At 35.0% G+C, this 18309-nt stretch overlaps 1 long non-coding RNA gene across 1 annotated transcript in view; it reads left to right on the top strand.

Annotated features, from left to right (window-relative positions):
• LOC134731403 (uncharacterized) overlaps positions 1–18309 on the top strand; it is a 503756-nt gene that overhangs the window by 124522 nt on the left and 360925 nt on the right. Inside the window, exon 2 of the long non-coding RNA XR_010113622.1 lies at positions 16341–16646. This is a non-coding gene — a long non-coding RNA (uncharacterized lncRNA). The remainder of the gene's footprint in view (positions 1–16340; positions 16647–18309) is intronic.

The following is an 18309-nucleotide window of genomic DNA, read 5'->3' as shown; positions in this document are numbered from 1 at the left end:
TATTAGTGTGCATTTTTGAGTTCTGCATTATTACTCTACCTTGTAGGGTATGAGTATTCAGTTATTCTGTGATTTTTCTCTATTTGAACTATTGTGAATCTTTCATGAATATAGGATATGAATTTGGTCCTCACTTGGGAATAATTTACCCAGTGACACTAAATTACAAGATGGTCATAGATTATTGAAAATATGTTTATGTTAATTCCTTTAGATTTTTATCTAAATATAAACAAAAAATTTAAAATTTTTTATAGAACACGCTTAAACAGTGGTTTGAGAACTTCTAATCCAGATCAAAGTTATCTTTGCTCTTCACCTATACTTAGGCATTTGAGTTGATAAAAACTTTGCAGGAAATAACATAGAAATGTAAGAGGGAGAACTGGATCATGAAAGGTTTTATCCTGACAAAATTATTGGAAATATTTGATTTAGACAAAGTCAACTCATTTCTTAATCCTATAACAATGTGAGCGTACTTTTATTACTATGCTTTCCTTATCATATTATAATGTATTACATGTGTTCAAGATAGATCATGAACTCCTATAGAAGCTAACTTTTTATCACTGTATCTCCAGCATCTGAGTCCACCTAGCTTATTTTAAGTGTTTAAAAATGTTTATTTTGTTGAACTACTATATACTTATTGTATTTAAAATTGTTAACTTATATGTTTTCTGTCCAGAAATGTAATCTGACCATGTGGCAACTCCGCAGTCACTCAGAACCTATTCTGGCTATTGTAACTCTATTTAATTTTTGCTTTGTACATTTTGAGGCTATTAGATGAATTACATATAAACTTGGAATTCTTAAATCTTATAAGTAAATAAAAACTTTACCACTGTGTAATTATTTCATCTCTAATGATCCTTTTTGTCCTAAAGTCTATCACTAACCTCACTTTCCTTTTGCATATATGTGCCTGAGGCACAAAGCTGATTTTTTTTTGATATCGAATTCATCTCTTTTTGTTTTTTTACATGGCACATCTAAACTACGTACACCATTGTGAACAATGAAATATATGAACTTGTGGCTTTTATCCAAATTTTGCTGTGTTTTACTTTTAAATATTTTAGTTGTTTTTCTTCTTTTTATTGAATGCATTTTTTATTTGTTAATTTATTTTCTTATTTTTTCCCTCAATCAGTGTGAAAACTCTTGAAATTTTACCATACATGCTTAACGAAATCTAAATATCTTAACCTTTTCTCCAAATGATACAAAGGCTTTAGAACAATTTAATTCTGATCACCTACCTTCCAAATATTATGTCATTGATGTCCTGTCCTGTATTTTAGTTTGATCCTTTAATTATTATAGGAATTAAAGTAAATTAAATAAATTACTATAGTAATATTATAGCCATTTTTATAATAATCCTAAGAACCTACTGAAACTGGTGGTAGTATTGCCTCATTTTAGAGATGAAGAGACTGATGCCCAGGGAGGCTAAGTGTTCTTGTCCCAGGTCACATGGTCATTAAGTAGCAGAGCCAAGATTTGAGCCCAGACTTAGTGCCTCCAAAGGCTGTGCTCCTTCTATTATTCCAAACTGCCCAAGGAATGAACATTAGCCAGTATGGGCTCTTTGGCCCCCAACCTTGGGTTTCATATTTCTTTTTACACTGGCTAATATAGAAAAAAAAATTTCATCCATTAGTATTTTATAATAAATGTCCTTTTAATTTGAATATAGGAATTTTTTTCCTTCTTTGTTTAGGAAAGTGCTTCGTTCAGTGGATTTATGATATTTTTGACATCTAATAATGGATGGAAAAAACGGGTGTGGCATCATTTCTACCACAGCCACAAGAGCAAAGATTGTATATTTTGAAGATTGCATACTACTTCAGTCTATTCAAAATTTCTGGGGCAATATTTTGATATACTTTAATATTTTTCATTTAAACATTTCATTACACTTTTCAATATTTCTTATTAAAAATAACTCACATTGTATTTAATTGCTTGCTGATAAAGCTGTTGAAGAAACTGAAATTATATTAAGTAGTTTTAATGTTTTTTGGCTTTGTGTTTTTCTTTTGATTTAAAGAGAGTTGTTACAGAAGAAACCTGACAATAATAGGTGATATTGAGGCATATAGTAACCTCTTGGTTTTCTTTTCTGAAGATCTTTGAGGTGGTTTCTGGCACAGGAAGTTAATAGATAACCCTGTACCAGGAAGCAGTAGTGCACACTTGCTTTCTTTTAAGCTATTTTAAAGACAGTGCTTGTTGTTTACTTGACTTTTTGAAAATACAATATATAGAATGAGGAATCCTTGAGGGATGCTATATGAAGATATTCACTGATATTTTATAAAAGTTTGAAAGTTCGGGGTTTGATTCTATTTCTTCTCAAGTCTAGAGTTTAAAAGTAATTTAAGAACGAAACAAAAGTCTCTACAGGGACCTTTTAGTTTGTGGGCTTACCGATAACATTTTGAAAAACTCTATTTCTATTAAGCCCTGCAGTTTTTCATTAGATTTCAATAGCCCTTTTTCTCTTTCCCTCTGACACGTTGCAAGTTACAGATCTGTACAATTGGAACGTAACACTTTACTGTGGCTTAGCATTAATTGTCTTTCTTAGCACAGACAAATAGAATTTAAAACAAAGCTTTGAAGAATATTAACATGAAGTGCAGCCTTTTCACTTTTCAGTCATGCAGAGAAGTGATTTTGAAGTGACGTTAACTTTCAAATAAAATTCTGTTGAGGAATCTTATAATGCCCACTCCACCCCCCACCCCCCCTTTTTTTTTTGGTCTTTGGAAGACTTCCTAGCTATAATTTTTGACATTCTTTAGGTGCATTCATATTTTTAGATTGCTTCACATAGGTCAGAATAACTTGGTACTATAGAGCTTTAAAGTTTAATACTAATGGTTTTAAATAATGCTCTTTTTGAAAACCATGTTGGACATTTCTATTAACTTTTATCATTATATGCCTTGGAGAAGTCTCTTAAAGGAACTTTCATAAAGCCACAGCTTCTCTAATCGATTTAAATCTCTGGCATCTGTGAATTTCATTTTTGATTGCACTTTTAACTCAGTTCCAAGTTATATCTAAAAACCCTTTTTCATTTTGAGAGAAGTTTGTTGTTTGTAATTAATTTTTAAAAATAATTTTGAGTATATGTGAAGTAATTTTAGTAAAATGAATAAAAGTAAATTTGGAGGCAGGAGAATGGCGTGAACCCGGGAGGCGGAGCTTGCAGTGAGCCGAGATTGCGCCACTGCACTCCAGCCTGGGCGACAGAGCGAGACTCCGTCTCAAAAAAAAAAAAAAAAAAAAAAAGTAAATTTGAGTAATTTTAAATGAGCCAAATAGAGTATTGGGAAAACTTTTGTGTGCGTATTTTTCCCTGCTTTTGCATATAGGACTCCAGAAAGTCAAAACATCAAGGAATATTTGCCATTTCTTTAGGAATCTCATAACTTTCCCTTTTTAGAACTTCTGTCAACATGTAAATGGATGGTGCATTCATTTAATCTAAGATCACTGGTAGATCTTACTAATATTTCATCTACACTGCTTAAAATAACAATGGTTTTTTATTTCATGTGATTCTATGAGGCTTCTGGGTGGTTCTTCTGCTGCATGTTGTGTTGGCTGGGGTTCCTTAGGTAGGTTTGTTCACTTGGCAGATGGTCTAGCATGCAAGATCATCTGCACCTGTCTCATGTCTGGGACTGCAGTGTTGACTGTTGGTTGAGGTCACTCAGTTATCCTCCATGTGGCCTTTCTCTTCTGGTAGTATTTTTTGAGAGTAAAGCTGCAAGCTAGTACAGCATCATTTTTTAACATATTTTATTGGTCAAAGCAAGTTACCCAGTTTCAAGGTGATGGAAATCGACCCTACCTCTTGAGAGAAACAGCAAGTGCAATTCTAGCATATTCTAGAGACACATCCTTCATGAGATCTGTGATTTGTAATTCTGGGGGTGGGGGCAATGGTTTCTGAGATATGATAGCAGAAGCACAAGCAATGAAAAAAGGTATATTGGATTTCATCAAATTTAAAAAGTTTTGTGCACTAAAGGATTCTATCAAGAGACTGAAAAGACAAACTACCAAATGGAAGAAAATATTTGCAAATCATGTATATGATAAAAGACTTTCAATCTAAGATATAAACATTTTTTACAACTTAACAAAAAGACAAATAACCCAATTAAAAAATGGGCAAAGGACTTGGTAGAGATTTTTCCAATAAAGTTATACAAACGGCACATGAGCATGTGAAAAAATCCTCAACATCATAAGTCATTAGGAAAATGCACATCAAAAGCATAAGATACCACTTCACACCACACATTGCTAGTGTGAATGTAAGTGTGAATGTAAAACCATGTGGCTGCTTGGAAAACAGTTTGTCAGATGTTTAAAATGTTAAACGTAGAATTACCATATGACTTCTAGGTATATATAACTGAAAGAATTGAAAACAGATGTAAAAAACTTGTACACAAATGTTCATAGAAGTACTATTCATAACAGCCAAAAGATGGAAACAGTCCAAATGTCCATCAACTGATGAACGGATAAATAAAATGGGTATCTTCTATAAGACAGAATATTATTCAGCCATTAAAAGGAATGAAGTACTGATACATGCTACAACATGGCTGAGCATTGAAGACATTACGTCAAGTAAAAGAAGCCAGATACAAAAGGCCACGTATTTCATGGTTCCATTTACACAAGATATCCAGGATAGCCAAAATAGAGACAGAAAGCAGGTTAGTTAATTACCAGGGAGTGGCTAGGCACAGTGGCTTACACCTGTAATCCCAGAACTTCGGGAGGCCAAAGCAGGTGGATCGCTTGAGCCCAGGAGTTCGAGACCAGCCTGGGCAACGTGGCAAAACCCCATCCCTATTAAAATACAAAAATTAGCTGGGTGTGTTGGTCCATTCCTGTAGTCCCAGCTGCTCAGGAGGTTGAGACAGGAGAATTGCTTGAGCCCTGGAGATTGAGGCTGCAGTGAGCCAAGATTGTGCCACTGCACTCCAGCCTGGTGACAGAGCAAGACCTTTTTTTTGTTAGTGTGAAAAAAAAGAGAGAAAGAAAAAGAAAAAAAAATACCAGTGACTGAGGGAGAGCAGAAAATGAGGAATTACTGCTTAATGGGTATGAGATTTCTTTTTGCAGTGATGAAGATGTCCTGGAACTAGAGATAGTAGTAATGATTGTCTGACATTATGGTATTACTAAATGCCGGTCAGTTGTACACTTTGGAATGGTTGAAATGGTGACTTTTATATTCATGTTTTTACCACAATAAAATAGAGCAATTGGGAAATTGGACTTGCTTGGTCTTGTGCCTCAACCATGAGAACATACTCAGGCTAGTCAGTGGGATGTTAAAAAAAAATGGAGCTAAATTGAGTCTCCTCATCTGTACCAGCCAAAGCTATTCTAAGTTGCCAGACAGTCATCTAACACCAAAATATATGAAAGCGTTGAGCCAACATCAGCAGAACCACTTGGTCTACTCCTAGGTGACTCTAAATGTGTTAGCATTAGATGCTTATCATTTCATGCTGCTGAAATTGTGTAATTTGTTTTATTGCATTATTGTGACAATATGACTGATATAATGTCCAATACCATTACTCATTAAAATAAATCAGGGCTTCTTAGAGAAACAGATGATTTGAAAACTCTGGTAAAGAAGGTGAAAGGTAAATGTTCAACATCTCATATGCAGGGAATCTTTCAAGGAATAATGAGGTTGACTTAAAAGGACACAAAGTTCTGGAGTTGAATAGTAGTCATGGCAGCACATCAGCATGAATGTACTTAATGCCACTTAATTGTACACTTAAAAATGGTTAAAATGGCGTTGTTTTTGTTTGTTTTGAGACAGAGTCTTGCTCTGTCGTCCAGACTGGAGTGCAGTGGCGCGATCTTGGCTCGCTGCAACCTCCGCCTCCCAGGTTCAAGCGATTCTCCTGCCTCAGCCTCAGCTGGGATTACAGGCGTGTGTCACCATGCCCAGCTAATTTTTATATTTTTAGTAGAGATAGTGTTTCACCATGTTGGCCAGGTTGGTCTTCAACTCCTGACTTCAAATCATGCGACCACTTCTGCCTCCCAAAGTGCTGGGGTTTACAGGCATGAGCCACCCCACCTGGCCAAAATGGCAAAATTTATGTTATGTTATTTTACCACGATTTTAACAAAGGACACAGGAACCAGGTGAAAGGGATTCCTGCTGGTCAGTTATTTTAATATGAGCATTAAATTTGAGCCTCAAAAAATAATGATTGTAGTATATTAAAACATATCAAATATGTGAAAATATTGAGTCCATAATTATATTAGAAATAAAAAAAAGCAAGCTAAAGTGATTGATGGTTACTAGAGGCTGGGAAGGATAAGGAGGAGGAGTGGGGATAAAGAGAGATTGATTAATGAGTACAAACATACAGTTAGATGGAAGAAATAAGACCTAGTGTTAGATAGATTCGTGGGCTAACTGTAGTTAACAATAATCTATTATACATTTCAAAATAGCTGGAAGAGAATGATTTGAATGTTCTTCGCACAAAGAAAAGATAAATATTTATGGTGTTGGGTATCCCAATTACCCTGATTTGATCTTTACACATACGAATGTATCAAAATATCACAGGTACCCTGAAAATATGTACATCTGTTATGCATCAATATAAAAACCAAAGTGAGAAAAACATTCATTCATCACCAGTCGAGGTGACTATTATGCCAACATAAATATTCAACCTTAAGGGATCACAACAATGCAGGATCCTGCATTAGATCTTTATTTAGTTAAGACAGGTGTAAATGCCATTTTTTGGGACAAATGGAGAATTTTTGGGGAAAACATATAACCTCATGGTAGAGATTGTTAATTGTCTTCAAATAGTCATTTTTGTTGTTTTCTTCATTTAGAAATAGAACTCCTTGAGTTTTAGCAGCCATCAGACCTCCCAACTAGAGACTACATTTTCCAGTCGTCTTGTAGCTTGGGTTGGCCATGTTATTACTGTAAGTTTTGTAAAAATATGTTTTACATATAGTATTTCTTGTTATCCTTTGTTTAATTTGGAAAGTAGAAAGCTAAATCTTTGTTATATAAATGGTGTTCTACAGAATAATATGTTCCAAGTGTGTAGCTATCTGATGAAGTGGCTTAATACAGGGTAACACCAACTAAGGTAACTACAGGGAGGAAGTTATGATATCTTTTAGATTAGCGTTTCAAACTGGGTTCTATAGATGGCAGGACAAAAGAGGGTCTCTACAAATGTTTAATTTTAATTTGCTTTAAATTTGTTTTAATTCATTTATTCATTTATTTTTTTCAACTTTTAGATTCAGGGGGTACATGTGCAGGTTTGTTAAAAGAGTATGTTGTGTGATGCTGAAGTTTGGAGTACAATTGAACCCATCACGCAGCTAGTGAGCATGATACTGAGTAGGTAATTTTTAAGCCTTTGTCCCCCCCACCCTTCCCCCTCTTGTAGTCCTCACTGTCTGTTTTTCCCATCTTTATGTCCATGTGTACCCAGTGTTTAGCTCCCACTTATAAGAGAACAAGCAGTGTTTGGCTTTCTGTTTCCACATTGGTTTGCTTAGGATAATGACCACCAGGTACATCCATGTGGCTGCAAAGGATCAGGTTTCATTCTTTTTTGGGCTGCATAGTACTCCATGGTGTATATGTACCACATGGTTTAAATATTTTTTAAACAATATTTTAAACCACTTTAAAAAAACAACTGTTATAAAATATGTTACTGACATCTCTGTTTTAGTGATGAGAATTCTGAGGATGCAGTATGACAGCTGCTATTATTTGAGAATAATTTCTTGTGTGATTTAGGATTATCTTAATATTTGCCACACCAACAAAATACGAAGACAGATTGGATGGTAAGTCTGGTGTGGCTACAGCTGACAACTATAACCACTAATTTAAAGATTTGGGGAGTCCATCTGAACAATGTCATTTTATTTAAATGTGAACTAAACTTATATTAATAAAACACTATTTTATGTATTAGAGTTGAGTGCAGAATTTTATTTGACAAGAGGGTTTATTACTAAACGAAATTTGAAATCTACTTAGATTTTCCCTGTAGAATAGCAGTTGTCTGCACTGGGTTTTGGACAGGAATCATCAGACAGATAATTTCCCATTTAGATGGATAGCCAGTGTCTGATAAAAGGGCACTTTGCTGTTGACTGAAAGAAGATCAATATACTCTATCTGTGGAGCATGGACAGTGAAGTTGCTGGTCAGAGCCTAATTTATATTCAAGGGTTAGTTAAGGGCTACCCCACGTTGCTGCATTTGGGCACAGAAGTAAGGAAAACGTTTCTTATATTAACTCTGGATCTCTTCAGGTGCTAAACAGAGTCTTGTTTGAAGGCTGAGAGTTTTTTGTCTTAAAGATAGACTAATATCCTTCCTTGAATATTTTTGAGGGCACAAATGGTTAAACACCTACATTTATCCCTATAACCTTAACATTAATCAATAAATATCAGTTTCTTTGAATGAGATTGTGTCTTGATCATTCCTCTAAAACTATGTCTTTATAGAGCAGCAGTTTTTACCATTATCTGGAAGCTTGTTAGGAATGTAGAATGTTAGGCATTACCCCAGACCTATTGAATCTGAATCTGTGTTTTTAAAAGATCCCCAGGTGATTCATAAGCATATTACCTTTTGAGAAACACTTCATAGCAAAGAGAACTCTGAGGCAATTCATTTAATTAATTAGTTGAATAGAGATTTAAAAAATATTGTAGCCTTGGATGACCCAACTCACAGTTTGGGTTTAATTATCAATATTTAAATGTTTTCTGGTCAATATCTGTCTAATAATACGAGCTTTTCTATAGCTAGGAGCACAGTCTACTATAGAATTTGGTTATGGAAATTTCAGAATTTCAATGGGCTTTGTGTACCTTGCTCTGAATTGTACCTTGCTCTGAATTGTGTGTGGTATTGGAACATCTGCAACTGGAATGTCAGGCAGTATTCTTGTCTGTTGTATTAACCATGACAACCCATCTTTTATGGTGTTCAGATTGTCAGTAATTTTGAACAATTAATACCTGATATCTTGTGTCATTAAAACTGAAAGTTTTCAAAATATTTTAACATTCATTATATTATTTAGACTTCACTGTAACTCTGTGTGGTAGTTTTCTAAAATCCCCTTTGTAGAAGTAAAGAGTCTGTCTAAGGATGATGGATTATACTGATCATAGAGAGTAAATGGTGGAGGGACTGGGCTTGAATTCAGATTACCTGACTTCTAATTTAATACTTTCTTCACCACACAATTTTTCTTCTCTTCTTGTGGATTTTGTTTATCTTGGAATTTTCTTAAATATCATGTTATCCAGTATACAGGAGGCAATGGCATATAACTCAAAGAAATTGATCTTTTAATATAAACTGTATCTGTGTTCTGCCCTAACTCTAGCCAAGAAGAAAGCTTTACTAAGGTTAAAGTTGTCTGTGCTCAATTCAATTATAATCTGCCCTTCAACTTAATAATTCTAGGATCTTAAAGCAAAATATACAATCTTTTCTTTATGATTTTTTTTATAGATTCCTACTTGAAGAAGAATGAGGTAGCACTCATTTCAGATTTATTATCATTTTAAACAAGAAGCTTCCTCCTAGTTACAGGGATATTCATGAAAATATTATAAATAATGGCTATTTGTAGCACATGAAGGGCTTTATTAATAAGTTATGTCAAGCCATCTAATGCATTTTCATTGGAGTTATTATTCGCCAACACTTTATAGATTAGATATCTGTTTTTATATTGCTTTTGAAATGTGGTAGGATTTTTATATTCAGGAAAATATTCTTTTGTTTCTCTGTTCAGTTTATTTGACAGTATTATTTACTCAGTTTAGGTATCATTTCCATGTAAAATTTACACATTGGAATTCGTAGTTATTGTAAAATAATTGTCACTGTGGCTTCAAAACTGCTCTTTTGATTTCTAGGATCACTCGTTTACTTTCTTCTTATTGTAAACAATACATATATTATTTGTATCTGGCTAGTTGTTTATCATAACTTGATTTTGGTTCTTCAACTACGATATTTGTTTGCAGCTCAAGAAAATATATACACTATATTCTAAGTGTCTAAGACTATTTTTCTTGGGATAATTAACTTGTCTTGATTAGTTATAAAATAAGTGGACTTCAAATTTAGGATATTTCACTCTACCTGTGCATCCTCTCTTGATTTGCCTTCAGGATATTGCTAGTGGAATGTCCTACTCCCAACTGAGGTTTTGTGGCTTGAAAATAGGGTTCAGTTTGTCTTCCTTACCAAATAGGCACCCTTTCTGACGACCCAGACTCACCATCTTTACAAGATCTCAGGGCTTCAGCTTTGCTGTGATTTGGTGCTCCTTTCCCCCTTTGCATCCTGCATTCAGTTGGTGACAAGCTTTGGTCCTGGAGACTGAATTCTGTCCCCAAATTGTATGTTGAATTCGTAACTCCCTCTACCTCAGAATGTGACTGTATTTTGAGACCCCATCTTTAAAGAGGCAATTGAGGTTAAATGAGACCATCAGGGTGGGCACTAATCCAATATGACTGGTGTCCTAATGAGAAGAGGAAATGAGGACACAGACGTACACAGAGGGAAGACCATGTGAAGATGGTCTTCTAGACAGGAGAAGATGGCCATCGATAAGCCAAGGAGACAAGCCCTCAGGAAAAACTAATGTAGCTGATATCTTGATCTTGGACTTCTAGCCTCCAAAACCAGAGGAAATACGTTTCTGCTGTTTAAGCTGCCCAGGCTGTGATGCTATGTCATGGGAGCTGTAGCAGACTAGTACACTTGGCAGTTCTCTGTAGGGTCTCTTGAATTTGGACCAGCTGAAGAGTATATTTTGATTATTTATTATCACTTTATTTATAGAGTATCTAAAACAGCACTATATTTTATGTACTTTGGCCTAATTGAGAGATCAGTTATTTTGGGCAAAAAATTATTTGTTCTGTGATTCTCAATTTAGAAGTAACCTCCTTGAGGAACTCATTCTTAAGGCTCCTTTGCAGTAAGTGCTTGTCCGAATTACAGCACTTTAACACACTTATCACACTAATTACAATTGTATATTTTATCACTTCCCTGTCCTACCCACTAGCTTGTAAATGCCTAAGGTCAGGGATTGATTTTTAAACATTATTATATTCGTACCACTTAGCATAGTGCCTGACACGAAGAATGTGCTCAATAAATATTTATGAATAAATTACTCTGTATTTATATCAGTCAGGATGCTGAGATTTTTGCAGTAACAATCTCCAAGTATCGATGTCTTAAAACATCAAAAATTTCTTTCTTGCTTATGATGCATATCATTGTGGTTCTGCTGGAGGCTTTCTCTGTGTTATCCTCACTGCTGGGTGTAGGTTCTGGGAGCAGCCCACCACTTAGGGTATTGCCTCTCACTGTGGCAGAGGGAAAAGGAGAGCATGGAGAGTCTTGTAGCAGCTCATAAGTCTTTGGCAGATATCATTTCTGGTCATATATCCTTGATCAGAGCAATTCACATAGCCACATATGATGCCATTGAGGGGAGGGAATTGCCATCCTATCATTGCCAGGAGTAGAGAAAAGTCAGAGATATTTGTGAACAACATTAGTGACTGTCAAAAACTCCCATACATGGCATATTGTTTCATTTATGATTTGCTCTTTTAATCCGCTTTTTTTTTTTTTTTGATACAGAGTCTCACTCTGTCACCTAGGCTGTAGTGCAGTGGCACAATCTTGGCTCACTGCAACCTCTGCCTCCCGTGTTTAAGGGATTCTTGTGCCTTAACTTCATAAATGTATTAGTGTCTGTGGTATTCATGGATTTAATCTCTGGTTGGTATAGAAGTGCATGTGGGTTATTACTACATAACTGCTTCATTACTTAATATAAAGTTCTTAGAAGAGAGCCAACTATGTGTGATCTCAAATTACTGTTTTATTTTCTGTCAAAACATAGCTTCTCCCACTGTAGATGACCCTGATGCTGTTGAGAAACCTGAAAATATCATACCCTTTCTAAGCAAGCCAGGATAATGTGAATCTATAGTGAATCATTCACCATTATCAAGTGGGATTTATTCCTGGGATGCACAAGGATGGTTCAACATAAGCAAGTCAAGAACTGTGATATATCACATTAACAGAATGAAGGACAAAACCATATGATCATCTCAACAGATGCAGAAAAAGCATTTGACAAAATTCAACATCCTTTTATGATTAAAGCTCTCAAAAAAATTAGGCACAGAAAGAATGCACCTCAACTCATAATAAAGGTCATATATAAAAAGCCCGTACCAACATCATACTCAGTAGTGAAGAGTTGAAAGCTTTCTCTCTCATATCAGAAATAATATGAGGATGTTCACTCATACCATTTCTATTCAATATAGTCCTTGTCCAGAGCAATTACACAAGAAAAAGAAAAGGCATCCAAATAGGAAAGGGACAAGTGAAATTGTTTGTTAGCTTATGACGTGATCTTATGCATAGAAAACCCTGAAGACTCCACCAAAAACTGTTGGAACTGATAAATAAATTCAATAAAGTCTCAGAGTACAAAATCAATACACAAAAATCGGTAGCATTTCTTTAGTAACAATGAGCTATCTGAAAAGGAAATTAAGAAATCAGTCCCATTCACAGTAGCATAAAAAAAAGCTAACAATAAATTTAATCAAGGAGGTGAAAGATCTGTACACTAAAAACTATAAAACATTAAGGAATTAAAAGTTATACAAATAAATAGAGAAATATTCTGTGTTTATTGGTGGGAAGAATTAATATTAAAATGCCCACACCACTGAAAGCGATCTATGGAGTTAATGTAATGCCTGTCAAAACTGCAATGTCATTTTTCACAGATCTAGAAAAATAATCTTAAAATGTATATGGAGCCACAAAAAACCCTGAGTAGCCAAAGCAGTTTTGAGCAAAAAGCCAAAACTAGATGCATCAAACTACCTGACATCAAAACCTATTACAAAGCTATAGTTATCAAAGCAGCATGATATTGGAATAAAAAGACACATCCAGCAATGAGCAGAATAGAAAGCCTAGAAATAAACTAATGCATTTACAGTAAATTGATTTTCAACAATGGTGCCAAGAATACACATGGAGAAAGGACAGTCTCTGCAATAAATTGTGATGGAAACATTGGATATCCACATTCAGAAGAATGAAATAGATCTCATGCCATATAAAAAATCAACTCAAAATGAATTAAAGACTAAACATAAGATGTAAACTGTAAAATTACCAGAAGAAAACATGGAGAAAAGTCCATGACATGGTCTGGGGGATTTCTTCAGTATGACCTCAAAAGCACAGACAACAACAGCAAAGATAAAAAAATGTGATTACATCAAACTAAAAACTTCTGCATAGCCAAGGAAACAGTTAATGGAGTGAAGAGATAATCCATAGATTGGGAGAAAACATTTGCAAATCAAACATCGGATAAGGGGCTGATATCCAAAATATATAAGGAACTCAACTCAATAGCAAGAAAACAACCCAATTGAAAAAAGCGGCAAAGGACCTAAATAGGCATTTCTCAAAAGAAGATACAAATGACCAACAGATATATGAAAAAACTCTCAGCATCATTGATTGTCAGGGAAATGAAAATCAAACCAAAGGGAGCTATCACCTCCCACCTGTTGGTATGGCTATTACCAAAAAGATAAAAGATAACAAGTGTTGGAGAGAATGTGGAGGAAAGGGTACCCTTCTACATTGTTGCTGGGAATGTAAATTAATACAGCCATTAGGGAAAAAAAGTATGTTGGTTCCTTAAAAAACTAAAAATAGAATTACCATATGATTTAGCAATCTAATTTCTGGGTGTATATCCAAAGGAATTGACATTAGTGTGTTGAAGAAATATCTGCACTTCCATGTTCATTGTAGCTTTATTCATAATAGCTAAATATGAAAGCAACCTAAGTGTCCAACAACAGATGAATGGATAAAGAAAATGTTATACACACACACACACACACACACACACACACACAATGGATTATCATTCAGCCTTAAAAAAGAAGGGAATTCTGTCATTTGCAGCAACATGGATGAACTTGAAGGACATTATGCTAAGTGAAATAAGCCAGGCACAGAAAGACCAGTGCCACATGATCTCATTTATATGTGGAATCTAAAAAAGTTGAACTCAGAGCAGTTGAGAGTAGAATGGTGATTACCAAAGTTTGGAGGTGGTTGGGGAAATGGGAGCTGTTGATTCAAGGGTACAACATTTTAGTTAGAGTGTAGGAAAAAGATGTAGTAATCTGTTGCATGGAATGGTGACTATAATTAATTACAATGCATTGTATATTTTGAAATGGCTTAAAGATTATATTTTATATCTTCTCACCACAAAAAAATTGGTAAGTATATGAGGTGATGGAATTTGCTTGATTTAATCATTCATAATGGAAACATATATCAGAATATCAAATTGTACCACATAAATGCATACAATTATTGTCAACTAAAGCAAAATGTAATTTAAAAATCCACAGTGAAAAAAAACATTCGAGTATGCATATATTTAAAATATGTGCACGGGAAAGAAACTAACCTAAAATATTCAAACCAAATGACATTCTGAGAGGAATATTTGTATTACACAAGTTAGGCAAAGAGTTATATAACTAGTATGCAGAGAGATTTCATAAAATAGTAAGAGGAACTACAGTCCATTAGGAAAATGAGTAAAGGTGTGAACAGATCATTCATGTGAAGGCTCACACACATGTGCATGTACACACAAAGCCAACGAACTAGGGAAAGATGCTCTCAGTGCTGATGGTGATGGGGGAAATGGGCATTCCTAGACACTGTTAGTAAAGTGTAGAATGGTATAAGCCTTTGTGGGTAATGCCTTGGCATATATTTTAAAATTTTTAGTGTTTATATATTTTAACTAGCCACCCAAGTTTTTGAAATCTGTCACCTAGAAAGAAGAGGGAAACTCATTGCAGCACTGTTTATAAAAGCAAAAAATTAGAAGCAAGTTAAATACCTCTCAGTAAGGGAAAAGTGTATCCATAAAGTGGAACAGTATGCATATATTAGAAAAAGGAGGAAATAATAATGAAAATAATAACTAAGATTTATTGAGTGCTTACTATGTTCTAGACACAATTGTAAGTGCTCTTTTGAGAATAGGTTTGTAAATAAGAGCAAGGTAATATATACATGATATATTAAGTAAAAAATAAGGTTTCAGACCAATATGAAAATAAATGCAAGTAAATAAATGTAAGGATAAATGTATTATTGTAAAGATCCAAATATTTATATTTTATATATTTCTACATATAGATAAATATAGACTTAGTTGTACAAATATAGCAAAAGTTGGGAAGGCTACACTTTGAAGTCTTAACAATGATGGGTATTGGATTAGATGGGGAGAGGCTTTTATTTCGTACTTAATTATAGAACCAAGGGATTATGGGTAATTTTTACTTTTTTGTGTTTTTCAAATAAAAAAATAAATAAAAACATTTTGGTGGTGATGGTGCAGGAATAGTAGTGATTTGCTCCACCATGGTAAACATAGCTTGATCTATGAATGTGGTTGTTGACAGAAAATCTTGGAAGAAGAACACTTCTTTGATGAAGTGGTCAGAGAGACCTGGATGTTCTCCTAATTGGGAAGCCTTAATTCTGTGTGTAATTTATAACTAAGAATACATTTGAATTTTTTTTCCTTTTTTAAAAACTTTTAAGTTCATAGGTACATGTGCAGGACGTGCAGGTTTGTTACATAGGTAAATGCGTGTCATGGGGGTTTGTTACACAGATTATTTCATCATCCAAAATACACTTTAACAACAGGCAATAATTATTTCCCTTATTGAGATTCGCAGCCACCAGGGAAAGGGAAATTTTGGTAGTTACGATTGGGAAGATGAAGGATAGAGAGGTATATTTTGAGAAAGAAAGTATAGATGGGGTAGCGGTTTGGATTATTGTGGTGTCACATGAGGACTCTTCAGGGGGTTGGATAAAGCAGGTAGCGGTAAATGCTTTTTGATTACTTTTGCATACTTGTCTTTGGTTCTGTTGGTGGTTTTGCCATGAAAGTGATTTAAAATGCTAGATTAACGATGCCTAAGTTCGAGTATTAGGTCTGATTTGGAGGGATCAAACTTTATTATCAGTGCTTACTTAGCAGTTTATCTTTATCTAGCCCAGGACTTCCTTAATGTTTCTCTCCTTTCCTTTCTTCCTTCAGAGCCATGGAGAAGAGGAGACAGAGTGTGCAAGGGAATGAAGAAGAGGACCAAGACTATTTTCAAATCACCCATGGCACTACTAGAAAAGTATTTCAGCAAAACTACTGGCTGATTTTATGATTCCCGTGTCCACCACAGCCCTCTAATTTTTACATAGGTACCCCACATCTCTCCAGATTTCAGGAAGACTATTATCCTTCGGCTTTAGCTTTCTGATGGGTTCACAAAAAGCCATTAGTGTGCTGTTGGTCCAGCTTTTTTCCTGTTGCAAATACGAGAGCTACAGTTCTGAGATGAAACCATAGGTAAGTGTTATTATTTTAAGTAATTGAATACTAAAGTGATGTAGGTGAATTAAATTAAGATAAGTACTAAAGAAAACTAGACAGAAGTCTAAAAGATATAAGATTAGAAAGGATACGTAAGCAATATAATTAAGAAAGCAGCATCAGCAAAAAAACTCCACTCAGTTTTAAAAAATGATTTTTGGCCGGGTGCCAAAATCCCAGTACTTTGGGAGCCCAAGGCAGGCACATCACAAAAGAGATGGAAACCATCCTGGCCAACATGGTGAAACACCATCTCTACTAAAAATGCAAATATTAGCGGGGCGTGGTGGTGCACGCCTGTAGTCCCAGCTACTCGGAGGCTAAGGCAGGAGAATCACTTGAACCTGGAAGGCGGAGGTTGCAGTGAGCCGAGATCGTGCCACTGCACTCCAGCCTGGCAACAGAGTGAGACTCTGTCCCCCCACCAAAAAAAAAAAAAAAAAAAGGATTTTTAGTTATTTGTCAGTATCTATGGAGCGTTTACTGAGTACAACATACCTTATTACATGATTTGCCTACCTTTTAAAATGGAATCTTTTCAGCAACCCTCTGAAGTTCTCTTAATATTTCCATTATGAGGAAACTGAGGCACAAAGAATTTGAGTGACTTGCCCGAGATCATACAACTAACAAATGTTGGAACTGAGACTCCGATACAGGAAATCTGATTCCATAGTGTGTCTTTATTATATAAATAAAGTGAGGCTATCACTTTGTCAGATATTAAAAGGAATCCAATTGAACAAAGAAAGAACATGCTGTAAGAAATAGTTCAATAGCAGAAGATCCTTTAATAGCATGTGAAAGGAGAAATATTCTCATATTGATGAAAAGAAGAAAAGAAAAGGAAAACCTGTGAGGATTTTAGAGCACCCTGACCATCTGACCCAGGCAGACACTTCTAAGAGCTGCATGGAACTGTATTTAAGATCGACAGGAATAAAACTGTCCATCTTATCTTACTTTTCTTGTACATACCCTCGGACTTCTCTCTATTATTCATTGGCAACTCCAGCTCTTGAACTCTGAAAATTCCACGGATGCCATTTGAGCATTGAGGAAAGCTACTTTTCATTTTAAGTTACATCTTCCTACTGTTTGTAGATGTTATGTGTATTCCATTGCTAAGGAATCATTCTCTTTGCCTGAGGAAAAAGACAGTTTAAAAATAACTTGTGTTGTGATTAGAAAAGTCTTTGTATAAAGATACCTGAAAGAGAGAGAGAATGCACAGGCACCTGTATAACACGTGATCGGTGATAGTTTTCAACTGTGCTTGGGGGGAAAACATTTTGTTTTGTATAGAGATAAAGTGTAGACAAGAAAAAAAGGGATATGTTAATGTGAGGCGTATTGGAATGTATTTAAGTATATCTGTTGTTAACAAACCGGATAAATCCACCAAATAGATAACATAAAATTTACAGGCTGCAGGTGGCCATGGGTCCTCTTTTTTACCTGTTAGTCATGGTGGTGGAGGGGAAGGACGGCACAGGGGAGTAAGGGAAATAGTATTTCTACCAGGAGAATTTTGAACCTGAAATGTAAGAAAATATTGTATTTTCTATTGATACCAGTTATACTTCGTACAGATATTGGGTGATTGTGAAGTTATTGTTTGTAAGTCCCTACTATAGTG

This window comes from Symphalangus syndactylus, chromosome 9 (assembly GCF_028878055.3).
Source record: "Symphalangus syndactylus isolate Jambi chromosome 9, NHGRI_mSymSyn1-v2.1_pri, whole genome shotgun sequence".
In the NCBI taxonomy this organism is placed as follows: Eukaryota; Metazoa; Chordata; class Mammalia; order Primates; family Hylobatidae; genus Symphalangus; species Symphalangus syndactylus.
Note: the sequence above shows the minus strand (reverse complement) of the source record. Positions and strands in the feature narration are given on the sequence as shown.